Raw genomic sequence first — 8448 nt, 5'->3', positions numbered from 1 at the left:
AGCCAAGTGCGGTTTTATTCTGGAGACAAAGGGCCAAAAAGTCCCAGCGCGGGCAGCAGGCACCAGGGTCGTTTGTCCAAGGGAATTAGGCCCCCAAGATACAGCAAATGCCAGGCACATTTGAAAATCATCCTTGGTGCCTGTCCACGCCTTTAGGCTCTAACTCCATTGGCCACCTGGCCCCCAGAGGGCATCATGTGCCACCTGCACCAGGAGGGGCCCTGCCCCAAGGCTAGAGTGGGGGGCAGCCCTGTCACTCCAGGAAAGGCCTTGCTGCAGCCCAGATGGTGCCAGAGCAGCCAAGGGATGGGGGTTAAACCCCAGCCAAGCTCAGCAGAGAGAGCACCCGGCTGCACCAGAGGCCCCAGGAGGCAGCACCAAGGGGTTCACTCCACAGGGCAGGGACTGGCCACCAGCTATTCCCGGGGCGCTGAACCCTCGCAGCACCTGCTGCAGCCACAGGGCAGGGAGCTGGGATTCCTGGCTTCCACCCTCAGCTGCCCCCAGCGTGGTGGATACCCCACGAGAGGTGATGCCCTATCTGGAACCAATGTAAGCAGTGCTCTGCAGAGCCCTGCGTGCCCATGGGGCCCCTCCTGGCCTGGGTACTGCCTCTAATTCCCCAGCCATTTCTCTAAGCCAGGCTGGGGAAGTTCCAGGAAGGGGGCACAATCCCTTTGGACCCACAGATAGCTCCCGGCTCCCACCCCTGCTGCCAGCTCAGAGGGGAGCCCCACAGGCACTTCCAGCTTCCCGTTTACCTGGGAGCAGGCCCCATGCAGCCAGCTCAGGGTAGGGGGACGCTCCTGGGAGCAGGGTCCTGAGGCAGGGGCAGCAGCTCCCTGTGACTACACCCTGGCACCAAACCTGTGCCAGTTGCCCAGGAGACCCTGCCAGAGGCCCCACGAGCCAAGCCAGCGAGCAGAGGACCTTGAAGGGTCACCACAGGGCACCAGGAGCCGAAGGGGAAGGGCCGCCTGCCATGGCCATGGGAGTCAGGGCAAAGGGTGACTATGGCTGGCCAGTCCCTGCTGCAGGCACCTCCCGGGCACAGCTCCAGGGGTTGGCTGGAGGCCTCGGCAGCGGAGCTACTCTACAGGAAAGACCCAGCGAGCACTTTGAGGGGCTGCTCCTCCCACCCGGGGGCCTGGGCGTGCCAAGGAGCAGCTGTGCAGGATGGCTGGAGCTGGAACAGCAGCCCCACAGGGACTAGCCTCTCAGGACTCGGGGGCAGGGGGCTGCGGGTCAGGACTGAGGGGCATCAGGGAAGCTTGCATCACTCCGGCCTGCGCTATCGCGCCCCCACTGACATGAGCACAGATGCTAGGGCCCGGCAGGACGGGTCTGTTTAGGGTCTGTCACAGGGCGATGGACCCAGCCTTGGAACAGCCTCTAGGAGGAAGGAGCCCTTCAGTGAGCAGAGCCCCTCTGGGTCTCACTCCTCAGACAGCACCTTGGGGTCCGCTGTCCCCCCCATGCTCCCTGCAGCGAGTGCAGGCCCCGGGTGAGACCTGCCCCCTCTGCAGGACTAACACCCCTCGCCCGTAACAGCAGTGACACACGGCCTTGGCAGAACAGTCGGTTTATTAGTCACCTGGTGTTGCCCAGGAAACCCCCGGGTGGCACAGAGAACAGTGAAAGCACAGACCTTCCTGCTCAGCCCAGAGCCCGACTAAGCTGCAGTAAACCCATGTTCTGGCTCCATCTCTGCCTGGCCAAACCCAGGTGAGACACTGACTCCTTCCAAGCAGCCAGCTCATCCCCTCCGTCCTTTGCACTCGAGCGAGGGATCCACGCTCAGCTCCCTAAGCAGACGCAGGGAAATCCAGCTCCCTGGGGCATCAGCTGGTAGGTGTCCACATCCTGGTGACTGGCTTTGCCACAGTCTTCACAGAGGCTCCATTGATCTCAGGTCTGAGGCCACATCAGAGCAAATAGCCCACTGGGTAACAATACACCCCAGGGAAACTGAGGCATGCAGGATTAAAAATAGTACAGAAAATTCCCCACTTTCTCACAGGACCCACGAGAGCTGTTGCTCCCCACTCCACTAGCTGGGCTGGGCTGACCCCATGCTATGGTCCAGCTCCTGTTCTCTGCATGGCCTGGCCCAGTGAAGTGGATTGGGACTTGGGGGGAGGTGTCTCCATCTCTACCCCCCCGTAGGGCAACAGGCTACAGCTGGAGAGAGACACAGACAACCCTGCCTGTATCAGCAGATGTCTCTGGGTCCCAGCCTAGCTTACCCCTTTCACTGAGCAGCTCACCCAAAAGGGGCACACACCAGCCGCTGGCTCTGGTGTCTGCACAGACTGCTTGGCAGTGGCTGGGGAAGGCTCCTGACGGCAGGGAAGATCAAAGGGACCACTGGGAGCTCTCCACACAGGACCCCCCCTAAGAAGACTGGCTTGGCCAGGTCCCACTGCAGCTCCCAGCCTGCCTCAGCCCCAGTGGATTTCTCGCTTGTGCCCCGTAACACTGAATCAGCCACAGCAGGGCTGGCTGGTGCACAGGCCCGGGCTGCTGGGGAAGCTAGGCTGTGCCCACTGTGACTTTCCCTCACCTGTTAATGGGGCTCCACACTGGGCAAGCTCTGGTGAATGATGCCCGGGGTGCCCACACAGGGACAGGGTGTGCTGCAAACAGAGCCCCTGCCAACAGCTTGGAGCTGGGATGAGGCCTGAGGCCCAAAACCCCTTTCCCAGGAGACCCTGATCCATCTCCCACCTACCCACAGAGGGGCTCAGGCAGAGGCCGGCCAGGGCTCCTCTGCTCTGGGGAGGGCTGGAGAAGGCTGCTGCAAACCCGAGAGAGACAGGCCTGGGGTCTTGCTCCCCACGGTGGGCGGCTGGGACCTGCAAAGGAACAAGTCAGCCCTGAACATCATCCTGCCCACCGACTGGGGGCTACTCTGAGGGGTGTCAGATCATCCCCACACATGGCCACTGCAGCCCTGCACTGCCTAGCCCAAGGGCTCCCCACCCGTTCGGCCAGCTGAGCCCAGCACTGCAGGAGATGAGCCTGTGGCATGGCACATCCTGCCATGGAGCTCAGCCAAGCTGCCTGGGGGGTGAGGGGGATGTGCCAGCACAGAGCAGGGATGCCGATGGAAGATGCCAGCAGGAGAGGGATAGCTCAGTGGTTTGAGCATTGGCCTCCTAAAGCCAGGGTTGTGAGTTCAATCCTTGAGGGGTCACTTACGGATCTGGGGCAAAATCAGTACTTGGTCCTGCTAGTGAAGGCAGGGGGCTGGACTCAATGACCCTTCAGGGTCCCTTCCAGCTCTAGGAGACAGGTCTAGCTCTATATATATTACACTTATTTATTTAACCAGCCCTGGAACCTACCAACAAAATAGCCCAGTGCCACAGGGATGGCAGGGCTCCCCCTCCCCTCCCTCATGGGCCTGGCTGGGCTCCCCTGGAATGGCCAGCGCCAGGCTTCCCACCGTGGCCCTTAAACATGCTGGAGTGTTGGCCCCACAAGCTATGGCCAAGGGCTGGTGCTGGGCAGTGTTGGGATCCCCGCACCCCCAGGTGCCTGGGCAGGCATGGCTCTGGGGACAGCACTGGGGTGGCAGCCTCGCTCCTCCCTCCCCCTAGGGCACCCAGCCCCCTTCCCCCCTCACAGGCCTGACTTTGGGGTCACAGGTGCCCCCAGGAACCCACTCGTGGAGGGGAACCACAGCAAACCCCAGCCTTAGCCCTTCGCCTCCCCCTGCTCCTTCAGGGAGACAGAGCCGGGTGACTCCAGGCAGCTGGGACCCAGTCCCAACCGGCAGAGCACACGCTGAGGCTGAGAGCAAGGGGTTAGTCCAGCACCGCTGTGCACGTTTTAACTCCAACAAGCCTGCCGGTGCCCCTCAACCCCGACCCGCAGCCCCCTGCTAGCCCAGCCCTGGCCCCCCAGCTCTGCTGGTGCCCCTCAACCCCAACCCGCAGCCCCCTGCTAGCCCAGGCCTGCCCTCCCCAGCTCTGCCGGTGCCCCTCAACCCTGACCAGCAGCCCCCTGCTAGTCCAGCCCTGCCCCCCCCCCAGCTCTGCCGGTGCCCCTCAACCCTGACCCGCAGCCTCCTGCTAGCCCAGCCCTGCCCCCCAACCCTGACCCGCAGCCCCCTGCTAGCCCAGCCCTGCCCCCCAACCCTGACCCGCAGCCCCCTGCTAGCCCAGCCCTGCCCCCCCAGCTCTGCCAGTGTCCTTCAGTCCCAACCTGCAGCCCCCTGCTAGCCCAGGCCTGCCCTCCCCAGCTCTGCCGGTGCCCCTCAACCCCAACCCGCAGCCCCTTACTAGCGCAGCCCTGCCCCCCCAGTGCTGCCGGTGCCCCTCAACCCTGACCCGCAGCCCCTTGCTAGCCCAGCCCAGGGCTCCTCCCTCCCCCCAGTTCTGCCATGGCCCCTCTATCCCGACCCACAGCCCCCCCAGTGTCACCTTCCTTGAGTCAAAGCCACAACAATCCAATGGCACAAGGCGAGGGTTTTGCTCCAGCCCGCGCTGAGGACAGCCGGCTTGCAGACCAGGGAGAAGCGCTGTCTTCGGGGTCTGATCACGCAGCCATCTGAGAAGCTGGGTCAGGGGCCAGCAGGAGCGGGAAGTGACCCCTACAAGCCCCCCCCCCCAAGCAGGGGGAGCTGCCACCAGCTTGCAAGGGGCCTGGAGAGCAGATCCAGGCTGGTTTTGCTTATAGGATCAAAAGTGAAGGCAGTGAGAAGCTACAGGGGATTTTAGATTAAAGAGCCTTGCGTCTGCGCTCAGATGAAGAGCTCACCAGGCCTCAGAGGGGAGAGAAATTAACCAGGCTCAGTCGCATGCGGGGGGGGGGGGGGGGCGGGGGGAGCCTGAACCAGGAACCCACAGATCCCCCTTCCCCAGAGCCTGGGGCCCCTGCTCAGCAGGCTACCCCACAGCTGCTATAGTGCTGCTGCCAGGGTGGGGCACCATGGTTTGAGCTGGGAAGGAGGCCCCGGAGGGCCAGGGAAGCACAGCCCTCCAGCGGTGGGGTACAGCCTGAGGACCAGGCTGGGGCAAACCTGCCGATTTGGAGCCAACCAAGGGCGAGAGGAAATCCCACCTTGTGGGCAGCTGAGGCAGAGCGCTGGCAGGGCTCCAGGAAAAGGCACCTGGGACTCCACAGGGACAGACCCGCAATCAGCAAGCCATCCCCAGAGCCTGGCAGCACCAGCTTTGCCATGCTGCGCTGAGGGGCTGGGGAGGGGCGGGACGGGGCCTGCAGACCCCTAGGGACGGGCCGGAGGAGCTGAACACCAGCGCAGGGAAGAGTTTCTAAAGCACGTTTAGTTGCAGGCCTCTGAGCAGCTGAGAGATGGGGCCAGGGCAGATGCTGCACATCCCCACCCCGTGCGCCGCTGGCTCGGGCCTGAGCGGAGCACCAGGGCTTATCCCCCGAACCCCACAAGCAAGGCTGCAGCCACCCCCCACATACTGCACTGGGGGCACGTGTCCGGGGGCTCCCTCCAGCTGCTGCACTGGGGGGAGGAAGGGTGAGTGCAGCCGGGCCCTGGAGACGTACCCGCCTCCAGCAGCCAAGGGGTTAAACAAGACCCGCGAGCCCAAGGGAGGCCGGCCCGTGCACCCCGGATCTCCCCGTTCCCACCAGCAGGAGGCGCTGCGCCGGGAATGCCCCTGCCAGGCGGGGGGAGCAGGACACTCCCAAGGGGGGAACCCGGCTCCTGCCGACCTCGCACCCACCCCTAGCACCGGGCCACGGCGGGGGCAGCTCCGTGGCCCTTCCCTGCCTCAGTTTCCCCTCCAGTGCAGGGGGGGCGGGGATCCCAAGACCAGAGCCCAGCTGGGGACCCACCTCCCGGGCCCCGCCTCCGAGAGGGAGGAGCGCGAGGCCCCGCCCACGGGGTCCCTCTACCCCCCCACGCCGGCCGCGCGCGCACGCGGCTCATTGATGCGAGGTGACGTGTGCAGGGCTGAAAGATGGACGGGCCCCTAGCCAGCCAATGGAGACCCGACTCGCGGCTCCTTCGCCCACGTGGGGCAGGACGGGCAGCCAGCGCCCGCCTGCCATTGGCCCCGCGACAGCCAACCAAAGAGTGTCAAAACGCAGCTCTGCGCGCCCATTGGCCAGCGGGGCTCCCTTTTGTTCTCGCCACCCTAGTGCAGTTAACCCTTCCCTCCCCGCAGGCTGGTCTAGAGGAGCCGCCGTCCTCCAGGGGGCGCTGGCAGTGCCAGAGAGCCCCGGGACTAGCACGTGCGCCTGGGGCGAAGGCAGCCCTGCGCCAGCCCCCCGCAGGGCAGGGCAGGGCACTGCCTGGGGTCCAGCCCTGCTCCATAGCTGGGGAATCAGCAGGGTGCTCCAGGGAGAGCAATGGAGGCAGGTGGAGAAGGGCCGGGTACATGGGCAGATGGTGCAGAGACCCCCTAGGAGCCTGCGAGGGGCCCCTCAGTGCCACAGACCAGGGAGACTCACAGTGGCAAGCCGTGACCCAGGGCTCAGCCAGCACCTGCGTGGCAGCATGTCCTTCGCCCAGCCGGAGCCCCCAGAAAGCCAGCGCCAGCCAAGGAGCTCCTACCAGGACAGAGCCAGCGTCACTCACAAGGGCAACAGGCTGGGAAAGGGGGAGACCTGCCAGCTGGGCACAATGCCCTCGGCTTCCTAGCTAGGGGGAGGACTCTCTGCAGATGCCCTCCCCCACACAACCCTGCCTGCTGCAGGGGTGCACTCTCTGCAGGCAGCTCAGTGCACAGGGCGGGGATGCAATGGGGAGTACTCAGTAGGGCCCCCCATAATGCCTTTCACTTCCTCCTCACCAGGGCAAATATGCAGCCCAGGAAGCTCCTGGATCAGTCAGATGAGGTGGAAACTGTGACGGGAGCTTTGCAGGGTCACACACCTCACTAGTGTGACCGCAGCGCACTGCAGCAGAGCCACAATGAATCCCACCCTCCCGACTGCCCGTGGTGCCTTGCCACGCAAGCCCTTCCCATTGTCCTCATTGACAGCGGGCAGGCCTGGCTCTCAGACAGAATCCCTGCTCTGTGTGCACACAGACAGGTGACCAGCCCCCAGGCCAGGGGAATTAAACCCTCTGCTAGAGCAGAGCCTGCTTCTCTACACTCTGGACAGCACCACACACTGGGGCACGTGAGCCCAACATTCCTTAGGCCTCGCTGGGATGCTGGCAGGATGTCACTGGGGCTGTTAATGGCTCTCCCCGCTGCCCCGACAGCAGAGCTCTGGCTGCCTCACGTAGCAGCGCCATTTGCCTGGCTCTGTGCCGGCCAGCGAAGCTAGGCAGGATGGTGAGGGGGATGGATCTGGGTATTGGCACAGCTGGCAGCTTCATCTTTGGGGGCTACCAGGCGCTGCACTGGGCATGCATGCAGGACCGGCGCTAAGGGCTTGAGCGCCCTAGGCGCACGGCAATTTCACCGCCCCGCGCACTGGTCCTGCGGCTCCGCTGGAGCTGCCGCAGTGGTGCCAGAGCCACGCGAGCAGCCGACCATCCACAGGCACCACTGCGGCAGCTCCAGCGGAGTCACCTGCCACCCCCTCTGGCAAAACGGCGCCCACCAATTATTCTGGCGCCCTAAGCGATTGCCTAGGCTGCCTAAATGGTAGCGCCGGCCCTGCATGCATGGGGCCACTTGGTTTCTGCACAGGAAGCCTGAGCCTAGATGGCACCTGCCCAGCATCATAGGTGAACCCTAGCCCATAAGTCTGCAAGGCTGCACAGGAAGCCCCTCATCCACCCGCCAGGGCCTCTCTCCTGAACCCCCAGGCTGAGCCACATGAGTCTATCCCATGTTCTGCCACTAGGTGGCACCCCAGCAGACCATTGCCAAGGGCAGGGGGCAGCTGAGTGTGGGGTGGCTGAGACAGAGTCCTGGAGCCCACAGGGGCGGGCAGGCTGTGCAGTGCCAGAGCAGGGCAGGCCGGCTGGGCCCAGGCGAAGGGCTGGGTGCATGTGCCCCACAGCACATTACATCTCTGGGGGGAAGGAATAAGAACCCCCCCCGCACACAGCAGCCACTCCTTGGGCTGGGGAGAGATGCACCATCCCCAAGGCAGGGAGCAGCTGGCCCCTGAGCTCTGCATTTGCTGCAGCACCAGCCCCTGGGTTTGGCTGCAGGCCGCCGAAGAGTTAAGCCTGCCACCCATCACTCAGCAGCCATGGGGACCCCCGCCCCTGCATGGCACAGGGAGGCAGGCCGGGAATTCCTTCCAGCACCACGGTATAAAGAGTCTGCGACTAAGCAAGTTAACAAGTGAACAATCAACCAAAGCCAAGTTGGCTACAGCGAAGCCACGACGAATGCCAATTGAGAGACGAGCAAAAGCTGCGGCAGATTGCTACTGCCCAGCCAGCCGGGCACAAGGCACGGCGTGCAGGGCAGGAACAGGGGCTTGACAGACCCAGCAGCCGGCTTCCATCCCCAGCTTCCCCCGCTCTTCCCCACCCCAACACGTACCTCCTGTACT

General features: G+C 64.2%; 1 long non-coding RNA gene across 1 annotated transcript; it reads right to left on the bottom strand.

The window, feature by feature from the left end:
• Positions 1–1587: 1587 nt before the first annotated feature.
• On the bottom strand, positions 1588–5017 carry LOC127033219 (uncharacterized). The gene is made up of 3 exons (XR_007769020.1): positions 4428–5017; positions 2732–2855; positions 1588–1968 (listed from the first exon to the last, which is right to left on the bottom strand). It is a non-coding gene; the product is annotated as an uncharacterized LOC127033219 (long non-coding RNA).
• Positions 5018–8448: the final 3431 nt, after the last annotated feature.

This window comes from Gopherus flavomarginatus, chromosome 12 (assembly GCF_025201925.1).
Source record: "Gopherus flavomarginatus isolate rGopFla2 chromosome 12, rGopFla2.mat.asm, whole genome shotgun sequence".
Taxonomy (NCBI): Eukaryota; Metazoa; Chordata; order Testudines; family Testudinidae; genus Gopherus; species Gopherus flavomarginatus.
The sequence above is the reverse complement of the archived record's forward strand: the minus strand, read 5'-3'. Positions and strand labels throughout refer to the sequence as shown.